Genomic DNA, 21,013 nt, shown 5'->3' on the forward strand with positions numbered 1-21,013 from the left:
CCGTGAGAGAGGGTTGTGAGCCACATCCAGGTCCTGCTCCCTCACAGTAGTGGCACCCAGAGCCCCTATTACCAGTATACGGACAACCAAAACTTTTCCACAGAATTCACAAGGAGGCAGTATACCAAGATCCAGAATGTTCTACCTTACTCTCATTTAGATTTGTTCTTCTGTGTTGGGTTACTTACAAAAGTCACCATTAGAGACCTGCTCTTCATAGCTGTTTGCTAAACCTGGTACTAGTGCACCAAACTGGAAGACAGCCGTGAGCCACACATCACAGGCCCAGGAGCCACATGTGGTTCCCAAGCCATAGGTTGGGGACCCTTGCTCTGAACCATAGTTAATGGGAGTCTTTAAGGTCCTATATCACAAAGCAGAAGACACTGCAAGTGTGCGTAAAATCAAAGTTATCTAGCCCTAAACGCATGGGCCATTGCTGTACCACAAGGATCCACCAGGCTGTAATCATGAAGACTAGGGGAAATTGTGTAGCAAAAATATATATATATATTTATATTAGTTTTTGCTACACAATTTCCCCTAGTCTTCATGATTACAGCCTGGTGGATCCTTGTGGTACAGCAATGGCCCATGCATTTACGGCTAGATAACTTTGATTTTCCGCACACTATTTATTTTATATGTGTGTATATATATATATATATATATATATATATATATATTATATAATTATATATATTATATATATATTATATATATATATTTAATATATTTATATATATATCTATATATATATATATATCTATATGTATATATAGAGATATATATCTATATATATATATATATATATATATATATATATATATACACACACACACACACACACACATATAAAATAATAAAAAGTACTAAAAAAGTATACCGAACTCCATTTCCAAGACTACAACACACATGCAGTGTATTATTAACCTGCCCTGCGCCTGTTATTCCGCTTAATACGAGAGCTAATCATAGGTGTTGCTGTGAAATCGCGATCCATCATTGCACCTTACCGCCGGGATTTCGTTTGCTTAAATTAAATACATTTGTTAGCAATTCAGACAGTAGTAGACGAGAATTACCTTATTGTTTGGATTGTAAAATCCACTTCTTAGCTCACCCCGGGCACCCCCCGCCCCAACCTCTCCTCTCCCTGGCCCACCTTTAAATTTAGTGCACTTTGTGGATTTGTTTTGGCTACAAAGTATTTTTCTTGAAGTCCAGATGAGCACTTCCAAGTCTTTTCAAATATTTTGTAGGAAATGTTAGGCATTAAATCCTCATCACATGAAATTCAGAGAACAGCTGTTGAGAGCAGCTGAATGGAAGCAAATGTTTCCGAGGCTGGTGGTAGTAGGTGACCGCGTGGAGGGGAGCCGGCTCTGCTGCCGAAAGTAACAAGCCTGCACAACGCATTAAACTGTTTACAGTCAACACATCGGGCCTGACCTCTAAACAATTTTTTTTCCCTTAACGCTGCAATTACAATATCCACTTTCAACCAACCACTAAATTCTATTATCTTTCTAAGCAACCAAAAAAACAAAAAATCGTAGCCCCGCACTCTAATTTCTTGAAACAATTAACGTGCCCTCGAGGGCCAAGTGGTCATAGAGAAATTCCCAAGCTCTAGTGGACAGGGAAGTGAAAGTAGACGAGGCTTACTGCCCACCTGTTAGGATCGAAGGTGATCGCACCTGTGACCGATGAGGGACTCAAAAAAAAAAAAAAATTCACAACTTTAGGTGTGAAAATATCACACTAAGTAATTAAGTAAAACAAAAAATCCCATATCTGTATCAAAAAGCATTGAATCCCCTCACCTCAAAAAGAAAATCTAATATATAAAGCTCAGTGTATGTATGTGTGTAGTATGTGTGTGTGTGTGTGTGTATATGTGTGTGTGTGTGTATATATGTGTGTGTGTGTGTGTGTGTGTGTGTATGTGTGTGTGTGTGTATGTGTGTGTGTATATGTGTGTGTGTGTGTGTATATGTGTGTGTGTGTGTGTGTGTATATGTGTGTGTGTGTGTGTATATGTGTGTGTGTGTGTATATATGTGTGTGTGTGTGTGTGTGTGTGTATGTGTGTGTGTGTGTGTGTATGTGTGTGTGTATATGTGTGTGTGTGTGTGTATATGTGTGTGTGTGTGTGTGTGTATATGTGTGTGTGTGTGTGTATATGTGTGTGTGTGTGTGTATAGTGTGTGTGTGTGTGTGTGTGTGTGTCTGTGTGTGTGTTTGTCCGCTAAAAGAATCCGCACTGTCCCATTTGCAATCACGAAATTTTGCGCAGACGCCTCATGTGACTCAGGGAACGTCATAAATTATGTTTTGAGGGGAAAATTTGCAGTTATTCCCAAAAAAATCTGCCTAGTTTAAAGTCAATGAAGCTGGGAGCTACAGGTCATTAATACGAGCTGTGATTGGTTGCTATAGGCAACGAAGGACATTCTCAGTATAAGAAGCTTATGTGTGAGGTAATATGAGATCAGTGGTGAGACCGATACAGAGAGACAGAGACAGATGCAGACAGAGAGAGAAAAACATGGACAAAGAGAAAAAAAGAGAGACAGACAGACAGAGACAGACAGACAGACGTACAGAGATAGAGAAAAAGAGAGAGACACAGACAGAGAGATACAGACAGATGCAGGCAGAGACAGACAGACAGAGGGATAGACAGAGACAGACATAGACAGAGAGAGACAGACAGAAAGAGATAGAGAGAGAGAAAGACAGACAGAGAGAAACAGAGTGATAGAGACACACAATGAGAGACAGACAGAGAGGGAGAATGGGAAAGAGACAGACAGAAACTTACGGTAGTTTCTATCCCGGGCAACGCCGGGTACTACAGCTAGTTAATAATAAATTGGAAAAGCAATTACACATATTTCTATGCCTAAATGAGAAATAATAGAATTCAAAATCCAAACTTGATAATTAAACAATTAAAAAACAGATATATTACACAACAGAAATCAAAATATCACTTACAGCTAACATATAAAATGTGTTAACAAGTGTGTACAAAAAAAAAAATTAAAATAATAACTCTAAAAGAAAATTATTATTATTAGGGCATAAAAGATAAACTAAAAACAAAATCAAATTGTGTAAAATAGTAAGATGATTATGAATTGTACAAGAAATGCAATAATCGTTAGTTATAAATATATACCGAAAATTCCCAAAAATATTTAAACTAGTGAAATGATAGTGGATGACAAAAAAAAAAAATAAAAGCGTGAAAATACGTTAAAAATAAAAAAAAACTGTTAATACGTGTGTAAAGTTAGTGTTTAGTTTTTCAGTTCTCTTCTTGGAGTCATTCAATAAGAGCCTCCATTTCTTGCTTCTGGAACGTGGAGACCTGTCCTGGTCACGCAATGGACACCGATGCATGGCTTATTTACAATGAGAACAAAAAGCAACAATTTTCCCAAAGGGAAACTAGAGGAACCCTAACTAAAGATCATTAAAATATAACTTTTAGTTTTAACCAAATAAAATGACCAAATTCAAATTGGCATATAGGGTGACAGATGACAGAATAAATCATCTCAAAAGGAAATGAACCATTCGAAGCTTACTAAAAGTAAATAGATATTCAAATATACTGTATATTATGTCAATTCCATCCTACACTGCCTATCTAAAAACATTCAGCCTCCTCAACATGTTTCACCATGACTGGCTTCATCAGGGGGTTGAGGCTATAGTAACCCGAGGGCCAGACAACAGCTCCTCTTTGGATGGTAATGATTAGGGATGATCGAATACCTCAAATACTCGGCTTCGCGAATATTTGCCGAATAGTTCGCCGCTATTCGACTATTTGCGAATATTCAATGCGCAATGAACTATTCGGGCTTCCCATAGACTCACATTGCGCATCGAATATTCGCATATCGGCGACCTATTCTTCGGATATTCGCGAAGCCGAATATTTAAGGTATTCGATCATCCCTAGTAATGATGCCATCCGAAGGTCAACCAATAGTAATAGTTCTAAGAAACTGTCAAAACCCCAATCATACCTCGTAGGGATAACAGATCTCACAATTGATTGTTACTGTTACCTCTACATCCTCAAAAGGAATTCAAACTAAAACTTGCCAAGGTGCTCAAGATCCCCACCCCTTCAAAAAGCCAGTAATGCTCGTACTAACTCACCTGTGGCAAGTAACAGGTGTGGGCAATATGGAAATCACATCTGATATCACATAAAAAGGGGAGACGTTGGCTCTATCTTTGCATTGTTTGTGCCACACTAAGCATGGAGAACAGAAAGAGGGGAAGAAAACCGATATACAAATATCAACAATCTCAAGGTTACAAGTTACAAGTCCATATCCAGAGAGTACAGTATCAGATCTATGTCTTGTAATGGGTCGCGCATTTGTCTGTCCATCACATGACCAGGACAGACTGGACAGGGAATAACGGTTCCTATTGAATGAATAAAAGCATAGATCTTAAAAAGCAAAAATTGAGTTGATCCTGGAATATGTATGTGCCCTTTAACGTTATAAGTGAAAGGAGCAATAATTTACGCAGCATTTTATTATGTCATTCCCCCTATATTGCATGTTTCCATTTTTACTAAGCTTTTTATAGCTCTGTATCATTTTTGGCACAAAGCAGATTCACGAGGGGCCTCAGATAATGAGGACTTGTTATTAAGACATTTGTGCACCATGATGCATAGTCCCGCTCTTCCTACATGGGATCAAACAAAATGGATGTGGTCAGGAAGTATGCTGGTGGGGATTTCACTTCTAAAGGATCCTGAGGACACATCCTGATTTTAATGTGGTCCAGAGCGCAGGTATCACGGGGGGATTATCAGTGGGTCAGGACATCTTTTCAGGCATTTTTAGCAAACCCAAAGTTGTCTCTGTCAATTCACTGCTGGAACAATTTGTTACGTGAACCCGAGATATGAGGATAAGAAGTTACTATCTACAACGCTCAAAAAATAGAACGAGAAAGTGTAACTCACACATCGGATCTCCATGAAGGATTCATGATGAAAATCTTTACTGATGTAAAGTGTGTGACTCAATGAGAAGAAAACATCATCAACGATCAATGGAAACCAAAATCCTCACCCAAGTGAGAGGTGAAATCCAAAGCCGTAACCAAGTTGTGTGATTTTGATTACGTCAATCCAATGCTCTCCTCGTGTAACTGCTTTATGCTTTAGAGACTTTGCAGGAAGACGAAGCAAACATTCTTACGATGGCACCTGGAGGTTCCAGACCACGTCTGCAATCTGAATAGACTTCAGGTACCACCTCATGCTACCAGTGACAAGGACACAAGCAAAATGCAAGACAATCAGTCAGGAAGGATGAGTAGAGAGGAACTGTCGGTGGCCACCACCTGCACCATGCCCTCTCTGGGGGTTGTCTTGATGTTCCTCTCCAGTGCTCCCCTTGTCACTTTCATTTGCAGCAAAGCCGGTGACATTGGTTCACAATTTCTTCTGCTTCCTGATTGGAAAGACTGAGATCGCTGAAGTTTTATTACTTTCTATTTTTTTTTTTTTTTTTGAGCAGTAGAATTGTAGACATAGAAAACTACCAGCATTTATTTAAAGCTTTATATATTTATTTTAATTATCAGAAGGAATCGCTACCTAAAACAAAAATGTATGGAGCTTCAAGCCCTACAACATTGAGCAGATTAATACCTTTGGTGTAGAAATCCGCCCTAATATTGTTGAGAAATTTGGTGTTGAAGCTACATGCAAATGAGTCACAAGTGCCTTCAGGACCTGATGAAGAACTTCTAAATGTCAGGCCCTCACTTGTTACAAGTGCTTGAGGACCTGATGCAGAATTTCCACCTCTCAGGCTCTCACTTGTTACAAGTGCTTGAGGACACGATGAAGAACTTCCACCTCTCAGGCCCTCACTTGTTACAAGTGCTTGAGAACATGATGAAGAACTTCCACCTATCAGGCCCTCACTTGTTACAAGTGCTTGAGAACATGATGAAGAACTTCCACCTCTCAGGCCCTCACTTTGTTACAAGTGCTTGAGAACATGATGAAGAACTTCCACCTCTCAGGCCCTCACTTGTTACAAGTGCTTGAGGACCTGATGAAGAACTTCCACCTGTCAGGCCCTCAATCATTACAAGTGCTTGAGGACCTGATGAAGAACTTCCACCTGTCAGGCCCTCACTCATTACAAGGGCTTGATGTCCTGATCACAAACTTCCACCTCTCAGGCCCTCACTTGGTTACAAGTGCTTGAGAGCCTAAAAAAGAACTTCCACCTCTCAGGCTCTCACTCGTTACAAGTGCTTGAGGACCTAATGAAGAACTTCCACCTGTCAGGCCCTCACTCGTTACAAGTGCTTGATGGCCTCATGAAGAACTTCCACCTCTCAGGCCCTCACTTGTTACAAGTGCTTGAGAGCCTAACAAAGAACTTCCACCTCTCAGGCTCTCACTCGTTGCAAGTGCTTGAGGACCTGATGAAGAACTTCCACCTCTCAGGCCCTCAATCATTACAAGTGCTTGACGAACTGTTGAAGAACTTCCACCTCTCAGGCCCTCACTTGTTACAAGGGCTTGAGGCACTGATGAAGAACTTCCAACTCTAAGGCACTCACTCGTTATTCTCTGCCTGGCACCTGCCTCCTGTATTTGATTGACAGTCAGCCCAGCCCCTATTAACTGCCACCCCTTGTGCAAGCACTCGACTGACCTGTCAATCAAATGCAGGTGGCAGGTTCCAGGCGGAGAATAACGAGTGAGGGCCTGAGAGGTGGAAGTGGTTTTTCAGGCCCTCAAGCACTTGTGATTTTTTTGGTCCCGATGAAGGAGATTGATTCTCAGAAACACATTGACGATTAAAAAATCACTAATCCACCATCCTTGGATCAGTGGTTCTTCGGTGGCAGCGCAGTTTTTCCCTTTCATCCCCCCACTCAGACCTGTCAATCAAATTGGAGGAGGCAGGGAATAAGTTCTGAAGGCTATCCTCCTGACAGGTTACCTTTCTTAGACAAATCAAGCGACCAAAACTATTGATGCGACCTACATTGTTTGCAACTTTGCCTCCCTCAGCTACAGAGCTGCTGAGGGAGGCAAAGTTGCAAACAATTTGACAGTTCCTTTACAGTAGGTTGTAGGCCCCATAGAGAGTCAATCATTAAATGTGAAATCACAATGCGACACTGCAATACAAGGGAACTGGTCACCAGTTTAATACCTTGTAAGCCCTGTCACCAGCTTTTAAAGCTTGTAAATGGGTTTGCTACAACCTCTCTACATCCTCATAGGTGTTCCTAAATACCTCCGTAAAAGTCTTTCATTCATGCCCCATGCAGTATATTACGCAGTCCGGTCTCATGGGTGACTCCTGATCGCGCTCATCGCCCACTCAGTCCTGGCAAAATATATTTCTATAGGATTAAGGTCAGGACTGTGACTTGGCCATTCTAAAACTTTAAAGGGGTACTCCCATCTCCAATATCCTATCCTAATATGTAGTAGGTGTAATAATAATATTAGCAAATACCTCTAATTAGAAATGGGGTATAGTTCTCCTGATTAGCTATGTCACTTACCTGATGTGCAGGGCATTGCAGGACCTTAGGTATCCATGGTTATGACCACGCATATAGTCACATTTAGTTAGTTGTTTGTGGTCATAACGATGGATACCTAAAGTCCTGCAATGCCCTGCACATCAGGTAAGTGACATAGCTAAACAGGAGAACTATACTACATGTCTAATTGGAGGCTGTCACGGGTGTGTGATGGGTGACAGACCAGCCTATGATGTCCAGCTGCACAAGGTTGTTCTGTTTGGCTGCACAAACTGCTCCTTGATATTCCATTCCTTGTTCTGTGGCGTGAATGGAGTTCTATGTATTTTCTTTATTAGGGTTAGTGTTTGATTGGCTCAAATGTAGCTTACATTCAGCATTCTCAGATGTTTTGTTCAATGAGAATTAAAAAAAACCCACCACCCATCCACCTTTCCATACATACATAAATTCCATATACAGTCATGGCCAAACGTTTTGAGAATGCTACAAATATTAATTTTTACAAAGTCTACTGCTTAAGTTTTTCTAATGGCAATTTGCATATACTCCAGAATGTCATAAAGAGTGATCAGCTTAACAGCAATTACTTGCAAAGTCAATATTGGCTAAGAAAATGAACTTTAACCCCCAAAACACATTTCAACATCATTGCATTCCTGCCTTAAAGGGAGCAGCTAACATTGTGTTAGTGATTGTTCCATTAACACAGGTGTCGGTGTTGATGAGGACAGGGCTGGCGATCAATCAGTCATGATTAAGTAAGAATGACACCACTGGACACTTTAAAAGGAGGCTGGTGCTTGGTATCATTGTTTCTCTTCAGTTAACCATGGTTATCGCTAAAGAAACACGTGCAGCCATCATTGCTCTGCACAAAAATGGCCTAACAGGGAAGAGTATCGCAGCTACAAAGATTGCACATCAGTCAACAATCTATCGCATCATCAAGAACTTCAAGGAGAGAGCTTCCATTGTTGCCAAAAAGGCTCCAGGGCGCCCAAGAAGGACCAGCAAACGCTAGGACCGTATCTTAAAACTGTTTCAGCTGCGGGATCGGACTACCAGCAGTGCCGAGCTAGCTCAGCAATGGCAGCAGGCTGGTGTGAGTGCTTCTGCACGCACTGTGAGGCGGAGACTGCTTGAGCAAGGCCTGGTTTCAAGGAGGGCAGCAAAGAAACCACTTCTCTCCAGAAAAAACATCAGGGACCGACTGATATTCTGCAGAAGGTACAGGGAGTGGACTGCTGAGGACTGGGGTAAAGTCATTTTCTCAGATGAATCCCCTTTTCGATTGTTTGGGACATCTGGAAAACAGCTTATTAGGAGAAGAAGAGGTGAGCGCTACCACCAGTCTTGTCTCATGCCAACTGTGAAGCATCCTGAAACCATTCATGTGTGGGGTTGCTTCTCAGCCAAGGGAATCGCACCACTCACAGTCTTGCCTAAAAACACAGCCATGAATAAAGAATGGTACCAGAATGTCCTCCAAGAGCAACTTCTCCCAACTGTCCAAGAGCAGTTTGGCGCCCAACAATGCCTTTTCCAGCATGATGGAGCACCTTGCCATAAAGCAAAGGTGATCACTAAATGGCTCATGGAACAAAACAGAGATTTTGGGTCCATGGCCTGGAAACTCCCCAGATCTTAATCCCATTGAGAACTTGTGGGCAATCATCAAGAGACGGGTGGACAAACAAAAACCAACAAATTCTGGCAAAATGCAAGCATTGCTTATGCAAGAATGGACAGCTATCAGTCAGGATTTGGTCCAGAAGTTGATTGAGAGCATGCCAGGGAGAATTGCAGAGGTCCTGAAGAAGAAGGGTCAACACTGCAAATATTGACTTGCTGCATTAACTCATTCTAACTGTCAATATAACCTTGTGGTACTCATAATATGATTGCAATTATATTTCTGTATGTGATGTAAACATCAGACAAACACAATTAAAAACCAGAGGGCAACAGATCATGTGAAAATATCATTTTGGTGTCATTCTCAAAACTTTTGGCCATGACTGTATAGGAATAGATCCCTCTGTGTGTAATGACTCTATATAATATATAGTAATAGATCCCTCTTTGTGTAATCACTATAAAATATATAGAAATAGATCCCTCTGTGTGTAATGACTCTATATAATATATAGGAATAGATCCCTCTGTGTCTAATGACTCTATATAATATATAGGAATAGATCCCTCTGTGTCTAATGACTCTATATAATATATAGGAATAGATCCCTCTGTGTCTAATGACTCTATATAATATATAGGAATAGATCCCTCTGTGTCTAATGACTCTATATAATATATAGAAATAGATCCCTCTGTGTGTAATGACTCTATATAATATATAGGAATAGATCCCTCTGTGTTATGACTCTATATAATATATAGGAATAGATCCCTCTGTGTGTAATGACTCTATCTAATATATAAAGCTGAATGTGTGTATGTATGTGTGTGTGTGTGTGTATGTATGTGTGTGTGTATGTATGTGTGTGTGTGTATGTCCGGGATTGGCATCTGCACCGTCGCAGCCACAGCCACAAAATTTTGCACACTCACACGACTGGACCCCGAGAGCGTCATAGGCTATGTTTTGAGGGGAAATTTTAACCCCGCGCTTTACAGTTATTCACCAAAAAACCTGCCTCCATTAAAGTGAATGGAGCTGGGAGCCACAGTGCAGCCAGAACTTCAGAAGAATGCGCAGCCACGCCCTTATATGGAATGTTGGCGTGTCACAATGCAGCCAGGGAAAGAGACAGACACAGACAGGGAAAGAAACAGACATAGACAGGGTAAGAGACAGACACAAAGAGACAGACACAGACAAAGAGACAGACTGACAGGGAAAGAGACAGACAGGGAAAGAGAGGGAAAGAGAGAGACAGGTTAAGACACAGACAGGTAAAGAGACAGACACAGACAAAGAGACTTAGACAGACACAGGGAAACAGACAGGGAAAGAGACAGACAGGGTAAGAGACAGACAAAAACAGGTAAAGAGACAGACAAAGAGACAGACACAGGGAAAGAGACAGAGATAGCTAGACAGACAGGGAAAGAGATAGATAGACAGACAGGGAAAGAGATTGAGACAGACGGAGAAAGAGACAGACAGACAAAGAGATAGAGAGAGACAGAGAGATATATACAGAAGGGGAGACAGACAGATAATGGGAGAGAAACAGAGAGACAGTTACTATCCCGGGCGTTAATACATTCTATTTATACATTCTATCCCGGGAATGTTAATACATTCTATTTTGTTAACAACAGTTATTAACCCGGGCAAAGCCGGGTAGTACAGCTAGTATAATATATAGGAATAGATCCCTCTGTGTGTAATGACTCTATATAACATATAGGAATTGATCCCTCTGTGTATAATGACTCTATATAATATATATTGATCCCTCTGTGTGTAATGACTTTATATAATATACGGTATGCATTTCCCTTTTTGTATTGAAATAAATTAAGTAGGTAAGAAAGAGCAATCCTACGTGATATGCGGGGTTTTTTTTTTCCGTTTTACCGCTGTTATTCTGGAACGTGCCTCTTTACAATGCTAGAAGAACATCATGTATCCAAGTGACTTCAATCCTTTACAGAACCCGATACTTGTGTATTCCTCTGACACCTATTCACACCTTATATACGGAGTAACACCTGCCTTCGTGGTTGTCATACACAATAGGTAACCTGGCAGATATTCAGAAAGAAGAGGAAAGACCCCGGCACCTATGGATTTCGTACGGTGATTTCATGGAGCAGCTGTGACATCTGTAAGAGATATTGCACAGCTAGGACATTATCAAAGGACACGACCCGTTCCACCGCTCGGGTTTTAATTAAGACGCCCCGATCTGATGCAAACCCCGTATATTGTCCTGTGAGTAGACGTTGGGGACGCGCAGTACAATGTGGTAATGTGTTTTATTATGCTGCATTTCCATTGTGCTAGGATTAGAAAGAAGTGATAGTCTGAGAATCAGGTGCCTGGAATGTGTTAAACATTACCGTCCTCGACCTAAATACATGCACGTGTGCAAGGAACGCCACCGCTGTGACATACAGTAATCTATTGTTCCATAGTCGCCTTTTCTAGACTCTGTTTCTATTTCAGAAGTATTTTGCCGATGAATGTAAAATTTCTTTAGTTTGGCATGAGGTCCTGGTGTATAAAACGTACTGGTTTATGAGAAAACTATCGAAAAACCCAATAAACCACCTACCTGCAACACTGGCTGCTGAGGTCCACCCTGAATTCACATTGGGTTAATCAAGCTTTACTGAGCATGTGCGACAGTGGATGAGGGCTTGCACATGCTCAGTAATGCTTCATTCACAGAGCACTTTGATACCCAGAGGAAAGTAGCGATCAGCCTCCCAGTGATCAGATATTTACCAACTATCCTGTGAGTAGGTGATATACATTGTTTATGGGATAGCCCCTTTAAAGCTTTGTCTTATCACAGGGGTCAGGAACCTTTTTGGCTGAGAACGCCACATATTTTAAAATGTAATTCCATGAGAGCCTTACTCACTAGGGGAGAACAGGAGTGACGAAGCGCCTCAGACGGTACCAGGAGGCAGGGTAGGCGATGCTGCAGGCACGGAGGAGGGGATGTCATGGCTCAAGAGGGTCAGTGTGTGGAGGGTCGGCGATACTGCTGCAGGCTCGTAGAGTGTCACGATCTGCTGGCATGCTGCTTTGAAAACTTCAGGAAAATGGCCATGGCACGTGCGCAGATCGACGCGATAGACTTCAAGAAAATGGCCACGGAGTCCTATCTGAGTATATGCCGCCTCCACAACCATTTTCTTGAAGTCGATCTTGTCAACTGCGGGAGGTTCAAAGCAGCCCGCTAGAAGATCAATGGCGCCCACCGCCGTGCCATCCCACGAGCCCGCAGTATCGCCGACCCTGCGCCACCACTGCCACCTTGGTAAGCCATATGCGTATTGTAAGAAGCACTCCCATTTTTCCCCCAGATTTTGGGAAAAAAAGTGCGTCTTACAAACCGAAAGATCTGTCTGCGAGCCAGATGTGGCCATCAAAAGAGCCACATCTGGCTCGCGAGCCATAGATTCCCGACCACTGTCTTATCAGGACAACAACTATCCAGATACCCTTTTGGGCATGTACATCACACAGGGGACTGCACTCTTGGGCTAGTCATAATGAAGAACAGCTGAACACAACGGCTCTTACTCTGGATTGAGAGACACACATTACAGGTTTGTCCTTTGTAGTCATGGAGCAAGTCATGAGATAAAAATACCTTGCCACTTTAGTACTTAAAGGGAATCTGCCAAGTGATTTTCTAGTAGAATTCTGATGTTATCTTTAAATACGGATTACGCAGATCTTTTAGGATCAATAACTTTTATTGCTGTAACTTTTCCTCTTATCTTGCTGTACGCTCTTGAGAATTGTCTCGTAATGGATAGTCAAGTGTATGTAAATACAATTTGCATATGCACTGCTTCACCCCACCTACCTCCCAGTGCATTGCCTACCACTGCTGAGGTGGGAGAGAGTGGGGGCAGCAGTGCCAATTCATTTCAGATTTACTATCACTGATGCCAGCATTGAAAGATGGGAGGGGGAAGCAGGGCATGTGCAGTTTGTATTTCCATATGCTTGACTAGTACGTCACACTGAATTCTCCAGAGCCTACAACAAGATAACAGGAGAAGGTACAGCAATAAAACTTACAGATCCTGTTAGAGCTGTTTAAACCCTATTTAAAGATTACATTAGCATTGTACAAGAAAATCACTTGACATATTGCCTTTAAATGGGATGACCACCACTTTTTGTTTTATTTAATTTAATCCTCCTTACATATGTGACCTAGTCTCCCGGTACCTACCTGCACGCCGCAACTTCAGATCCTCACAAGATCTCCTTCTTTACTCCTCTCTTATCTCCTCTTCCCACAATCGCATACAAGATTTCTCCCGTGCCTCCCCCATACTCTGGAATGCTGTCTCAGCATATCAGACTCTCCCCTACTATGGAAAGCTTCAAGAGGAACCTGAAGACCCACCTCTTCCAACAAGCCTACAACCTACAATAACTCTCAGACCAGTACACCACTGCGCAACCAGCAGTGTCTGTCCTCACCTACTGTCCCCTCACCCATTCCCTGTAGACTGTGAGCCATGGTGGGCAGGGTCCTCTCTCCTCATGTACCAGTCTGTTTTTGTAATGCTCATAATTGTTGTACGGTACTTGTTTGTTACGTATACCCTTTTCACTTGTAAAGCGCTATGGAATAAATGGCGCTATAATAATAATAATAATTTTTAAAAGACCCATGAAATCTGAAAATAAAAAAAATTAAGAAAAAACAATAAATGGTAACCTGCCAAACCCCTCAGTACTGCTGTATATGTACACTGTTTACTCACTTCCTTTTCAAGCAGGAAATGATCATCTGACCGTATCCATACAGGGCCACTGATTGACTGCCGCAGTGATGTGTAAGCATAGCTTTTGTTCAAAGAATAGATGCGTTATTTTAGAAATATGTACAAGTAAAGTTCCAGCAATGCACTGCTATTTGATTGACAGGTGCAACAGAAAAAGATTATGTGGGTTGGGTCTTGCTATCTATTCCCGCCCCTGTCTGCCTGCTTGGCCTTCCTCCCCCTGTCGCCGTTATAGATGTCAATTCCGACACAGGCAGACAGATAGGGGTGGGAATACATAGCAAGACCCAAACCACATATTCTCTTCCTGTTGCACCTGTCAATCAAATAGCAGTGCACTGCTGGAACTTTACTTGCACATATTTGTGAAATAAAACACCCAATCTCTGAACAAAGGCTATGCTTACATTCAGCATCTTAGTGCCAGTATAGCACTGGCTTTACTTTATATATGAAAATCCTGCTGGTTGGTTCCCTTTCAGTAAAATGTCTCCAGTTATTGCTCTTATGTTATACCCACTTCTTTGAGTATTCAGCTTTTTATTTATTTATTTATTTAATTATTATTATTTTTTTTTTTTTAAATCCACCATGCGTCTCCAGAGATATGAGCCTTTATATTTAATGCAAATGTTTACTGTATTTACTTACGGGGCGTAGCTCACAGAGAAATTCTGTGAGCCACGCCCCCTTAATAAAGACCATAAAAATTAGCACTAAATTAAAAGGCCCATATCTCTGGAACCATATGGCGGAATAAAAAAAAAAAATAAATACCCTGTGGAGCAGTGGTAAAAAAAAAAAAAAAAGAGCCAGAAGTATGTATACACTTTAAAGTGCTGAGATTGTCGCATCTAATGGATGCGGCAATTCTGGGAGGCTGCAGGCTGCTATTTTTAGGTTGGGTGGACACAATATGCATTGGTCTCGCCAGCCTGAGAATACCAGCCCCCAGCTGTAGGACTTTATCATGGCTGGGTATTAAAATTGGGGGGAACCGCACACCGTTTTTAAAATTATTTATTTAAATCATTTAAATGAAAAGAAAACTGCATGCAGTTCTTCTTATTTTGATACACAGCCAAGATAAGCGCATGGCTGGAGGCTGCAGCTTTTAGCCGTATGCTTTACCTGTGGTGGGCATCATGGGGTGACCCTACGCCAATTTTTATGTTTATTCATCTTACTGTATGACATAGACCCGCAGACAGCGCCTGTGATTGGAACCGTCAGTCGGTCACGCTGTCACTCAGTGTGGGGGCACATCTGACTGCAACCAATCACAGGCGCCGGTGGGTGGGGGAAGCAGTGCATATGCAGTGAAGGTAATGAGCGGCACCAAAAGTAAATGAGAGGGTGTGGGAGCGTACACCCGCGCCGGTGAATTGGTAAGTATGAAACGCTTGCTGCTACCCCTTTGTGCCGGATTCTGGGCCCCAAAAACTTACAGTACAGACCAAAAGTTTGGACACACCTCCTCATTCAAAGAGTTTTCTTTATTTTCATGACTCTGAAAATTGTAGATTCACATTGAAGGCATCAAAACTATGAATTAAAACATGTGGAATGAAATACTTAAAAAGTGTGAAACAACTGAAAATATGTTTTATATTCTAGGTTCTTCAAAGTAGCCACCTTTTGCTTTGATTACTGCTTTGCGCACTCTTGGCATTCTCTTGATGAGCTTCAAGAGGTAGTCACCGGAAATAGTTCTCCAACAGTCTTGAAGGAGTTCCCAGAGATGCTTAGCACTTGTTGGCTTTTTTGCCTTCACTCTGCGGTCCAGCTCACCCCAAACCATATTGATTGGGTTCAGGTCTGGTGACTGTGGAGACCAGGTCATCTGGCGTAGTACCCCATCACTCTCCTTCTTAGTCAAATAGCCCTTACTCAGCCTGGAGGTGTGTTTGGGGTCACTGTCCTGTTGAAAAATAAATGATGGTCCAACTAAACGCAAACGGGATGGAATAGCACGCCGCTGCAAGATTCTGTGGTAGCCATGCTGGTTCTGTATGCCTTCAATTTTGAATAAATCCCCAACAGTGTCACCAGCAAAGCACCCTGACACCATCACACCTCCGCCTCCATGCTTCACGGTGGGAACCAGCCATGTAGAGTCCATCCGTTCACCTTTTCTACAAAGACACGGTGGCTGGTTCCAAAGATCTCAAATTTGGACTCATCAGACCAAAGCACAGATTTCCACTGGTCTAATGTCCATTCCTTGTGTTCTTCAATCAAGTCTCTTCTGCTTGTTGCCTGTCCGTAGCAGTGGTTTCCTATCAGCTATTTTACCATGAAGGCCTGCTACACAAAGTCCCCTTTTAACAGTTGTTCTAGAGATGAGAAGGTGTGTCCAAACTTTTGGTCTGTACTGTATATGAGGACCGGTATCTGGCCAGATACCAGGGATCAATCCCCCGTCGACCATGGGTATCTACCAGTCCTACCATCACTAGTGAAAAACGCAGCAAAAAACGCAGCTTGCGCATGAGGCCTTAAACCGGAGACTGGTTTTCTTTAACTTATTCACTGATTAAAAGGTAGAAAGTTGGGGTTCATTGGATGCACCTGTCCAAAAAAGGCCTTTTCCCAGTAAACTCTAACATTTGGCACATTGGTGATCCCATAAAATCTGCTAAAATAAACCTAATGTCCATCAGCGTGAATATCACAGCCGTAACCCTGCCCGATGTAAAGCCTACACTCATCACCTGCAATTTCCAAACCTTATCATGTCTGCTTTGCGATTTCCAGATGTGCACAAAACTAAAAGTTTCTATAGAAAAGAGGGGAGGAAAAAATGAAAAGATCAGATCAGCCCGTCCCGCGGAACAACATGTCAGTGAGTGCACACACGGCAAGAAAAACAAAAAGCAGAAATAATGGGAAAGGACATCTCCCCTTAGAAGATCATGAAACACGAGCTCCCAATAACATGCAAGACACTACCAATTTCCTCCGAAAACGTGTCACCAGGTTCCATTTAGCCAGAAGCGATCCAAGTCCTATCAAATACAGCAGGAACTCTGGCAGGGAAACAGAAGAGGAGTCAGGGACTTACGCCAACGGAAAAAAAAAGGAGAACAAGCGAAAAAAATATATATTAAAGTCGGGAAGAGTTAGGATCAAAATATCTAAATGTGAACGATACCCGACAAAAAGGTTATGCTTTACATTACACATATGAAAAACAGAATCTAAACAATAAACACAAAAATACACAAAAAATAATAATAAAAAAAAAATAAGACCAAACAGCGCTTGTTTACACCGTGAGAAGAAAGCGAGGAGCGGTAGATATTCAGATAGCGGGCTGCATTCCGAGGTTTCGATGGAAGAAAAACACGGGGGAAGGTACTTTACATATCAAAGTAGTAGCGCAAAGTTATACCACATTTTCCCAGACGTTAGTAGCAACAAACACAGAATATATACAGAACCATATGAGAGAAAAGCACGGTGGTGATTACACGGAGGGATTTTATCCCCTTCACATCGCCCATCACATGGGTACAGGGAAGGGGGGGGGGTGAATACATTAGCTGCACGCTTTTAGCCTAATAAACAGCAAATCGGAGAGATACGGCAGGAGTGTGACCTCGCGCTCAGGTCATGTGTTGCCTCTAATAATTCTCCCTCAAAGTTGTTGAAAGCCCGGTGTCTCCATGGGGCAGAATGAGTTTGGAAGGGTTGGTAAAGTTGTAAGGATTTTAGAAATTCTGAGCACGGTGGATCCATGTGTGGAATACGACTTATAAAACATCTTACTCACTTAAAGGGGTATGCTCAAGTTTGTAAGTTATCCCCTAATCGACCGCCGTGACCCCCAGCAGTCTTGAAAACCAGCTGAATGGAGCGGAGGTCGATCGTGCGTGCTGCCTCCTTATTTATTCTAATGGAAGCAGAGGCAATTACCAAATACTGTGCTTGGCTGATCTAGGATGAATGAAGTGGTAGTGTCCATCATCGACCTCCACTCCCGTCACCTGGTAAGCCCCGCTTCTTGGGATCACTGGTGGGATGTAACAGCAGTGGGAACCCCCACCAATCGGAAACGCATCCCCTATCTGACCGCTGTGGCTCCCAAGCAATCCCAAGAACCGGGGCCCCTCGAATGAATGAAACAGAGGTTGATTATGTGCAATGCCGCTTCATTCATTCTAAGGAGGATGGTGGAGGTTGACAAATTCTGCGCTCGGCTGATCTTCGGCACTGCCGTTAGGATGAATGAAGCAGTAGTGTGCATCATTGACCTCCGTTCCCTTTGGCTGGGAAGCCCCGCTTCTTGGGATTACTTTGGGGTAACAGCAGTGGGAACCCCCACCAATCGGAAAGGTATCCCCTAGTCGACCGCTGTGTCCCCCAGCGATCCTGAGAACTGTGGCCCCTCGGCTGAATGAAGCAGAGGTCAATTATGTGTGCTGCCGCTTCATTCATTCTAATGGGAGCGGTGGAGATTGCCAAATATTGCGCTCGGCTAATCTTCGGCACTCGCTTTAGGGTGAATGAAGCGGTAGTGCGTATCATCGACCTCTACCCCTTTCAGCTGGGAAGTCCTGATTCTTGGGATCACTGGGGGAAACAGCAGTCAAAACCCCCACCAATTGGAAAGGTATCTCCTAGTTGACTGCCGTAGTCCACAGCAATGAATGAAGCAGAGGTCAATTATATGCGCTGCCAGTTCATTCATTCTAATGGGAGCAGTGGAGGTTGACAAATACTGCGCTCGGCTGATCTTCGGCACTGCCGCTAGGATTAATGAAGCGGTAGTACGCATCATCGACCTCCACTTCCTTCAACTGGTAAGCCCCGATTTTCATGATCACTGGTGGAGGGGGGGTAGCAGCAGTCTAGAACCCCCTCCAATCAGAAAGGTATTCCCTATTTGACTGCCGTGGCCCCAAGTGATCCCCGAGAACTGGGGCCCCTTGGCTGAATGAAGCAGAGGTCAATTATGTGTGCTGCCGCTTCATTCATTCTAATGGGAGCGATGGAGATTGCCAAATACTGCGCTCAACTAATCTTCGGCACTCCCTTTAGGATAAATGAAGCGGTAGTGCGCATCATCGACCACTACCCCCTTCAGCTGAGAAGTCCCGATTCTTCGGATCACTAGGGGTAACAGCAGTCAAAACCCCCACTAATCAAAAAGGTATCCCCTATTTGACCGCCGTGGCCCCCAGCGATGCGGAGAACTGGGGCGCCTCGGCTGAATAAAGCAGAGGTCGATTACGTGACATGCAGCTTAATTCATTCTAATGGGAGCGGCGGAGGTTGACAAATACCGCGCTTGGCTGATCTTCGACACTGCCATTAGGATAAGTGAAGCGGTAGTGCGCATCATCAATCTCCTCTCCCTTCAGCTGAGAAGTCTCGTTTCTCAGGATCACTGGAGGGCAACAGCAGGCGGAACCCACACTAATCAGAAAGTTATCCCCTATGCCTTGTATAGGGGATACACGCCAAACTTGAGTATACCCTTTAAAAGGAACCTGTCACCAGATTTGGCCCCTCCCTATAAGCTGCGGCCACCACCAGTGATCCCTTATATACAGCATTCTAGAATACTGTATATAAGAGCCCAGGCCACTCTGTAGAATGTAAAAAACCCCTTTATAATACTCACTTAGGGGGGCAGTAAGGTCCAATGGGCGTCGCTGCTCTCCGGTCCGGCACCTCCTCTTTGCTAAGATATCCGACCTCTTTCTAAACATCCCAGTGTAGATGAAGCGTCTACATCATGCACATTAGCCGGCATTGCGGTCCGGCGCAGGCACACTCTCTGCCCTGCTGAGAGTAGATCAAAGCACTGTAATTTGCAGGCGCGTGGAAAGGTTAAAGACGCCACTATAATACTTTGATCTGCCCTCAGGTGTCCCCTCTCTGCTCTCCCCATCACCAGGGCCCTGCTTTTATACCATTCCTGTTGTTACCCTTGTATTGCGCTGCACACTGAGCGTCTGTACGCTCTGGTGTGACAGCTGCTCTCAGAAAGCGTAGCAAAAACCTGATGACAGATTTCCTTTGGAGGAGAAATTTTACGCTTTAGACCTCTATCAATGTCCTCTAACCCAGCCAACCAGTCTCTTACTTTGCAGGGAAACTGGTTGGCTTGGTGGGACCAGAACGTCAGTATCAAGTGTCTGCATTACAAATTGTTTTTTGGCTTTATATCCTAAGTCATGTGGCGAGTGTCCTTAAACAGTCAATATTGACTTATTGGATTGCTACATCCATTAGATGTCACTAGAGAGTTTTGTAGTTTGCAACCAAGGAGACAGGTAAATGGTGCGTAGGAGCAGGAGAGACACCACGACACAGAATTACTACTTAATTTACAAAATTGCCTAATTTTTCACAAGACATACAATGGAAAAGAAAATGGTTGCAGTCTTTAAAGGCGGTGTTTTAGCACAACTGCAGCACCCTGAGGTAACCAGTGCCGCAGAGGACTGCATTACCCCGGGTTCCTGGAAGACCAATGCTGGCAACCGCACTGCAGACATTAAAACTGCCCGCTTCCCCGGCTGAGCAACAGGCTAGCAACGGGTTTAGAGGGGTAGCTGCTCATTGGCTGGGACCTGGCCAATCCAGTAGCCAGCAGCACAGAAAGGGGAGTTGTCAGTTTGTCAGTTGGTAGAGAGAGTCTGAGGGAGTCGTGAGGGAGAGAGAGTGTGTGTGTGGTCCGGAGGAGGCCTCAGTAACTGAAAGAGGAGACTGGTCGCCTGAAGGGGAACAGAGCCAGTACCCTAAGGGACCGAGCACGACGGGGAACAGGATACTAGTCTGGGTGGAAGTTTTAAGCCCACCCAGTACTCCTGCAGGTGATCGGGGACTATCAGGGTCCATCACCACTGAAGGTATGGGACAAAGTAACAAAGAGGGAACCTGGGCACTGAGACACAAAGAAAGGTCTGACCCAAGAGAAGTTCAAGTTACCTGTTATACGTACCCGGAAGGACAAGAGGGAGAACAGAGAG

The 21,013-nt window shown here is 43.2% G+C and overlaps 1 protein-coding gene across 2 annotated transcripts in view; it reads right to left on the reverse strand.

The window, feature by feature from the left end:
* Positions 1-21,013, reverse strand: part of LDAH (lipid droplet associated hydrolase) — a 339,733-nt gene that overhangs the window by 251,553 nt on the left and 67,167 nt on the right. The gene's annotated exons all lie outside the window — the stretch shown is intronic.

Source organism: Anomaloglossus baeobatrachus, chromosome 3 (assembly GCF_048569485.1).
Source record: "Anomaloglossus baeobatrachus isolate aAnoBae1 chromosome 3, aAnoBae1.hap1, whole genome shotgun sequence".
NCBI classification, from domain to species: Eukaryota; Metazoa; Chordata; class Amphibia; order Anura; family Aromobatidae; genus Anomaloglossus; species Anomaloglossus baeobatrachus.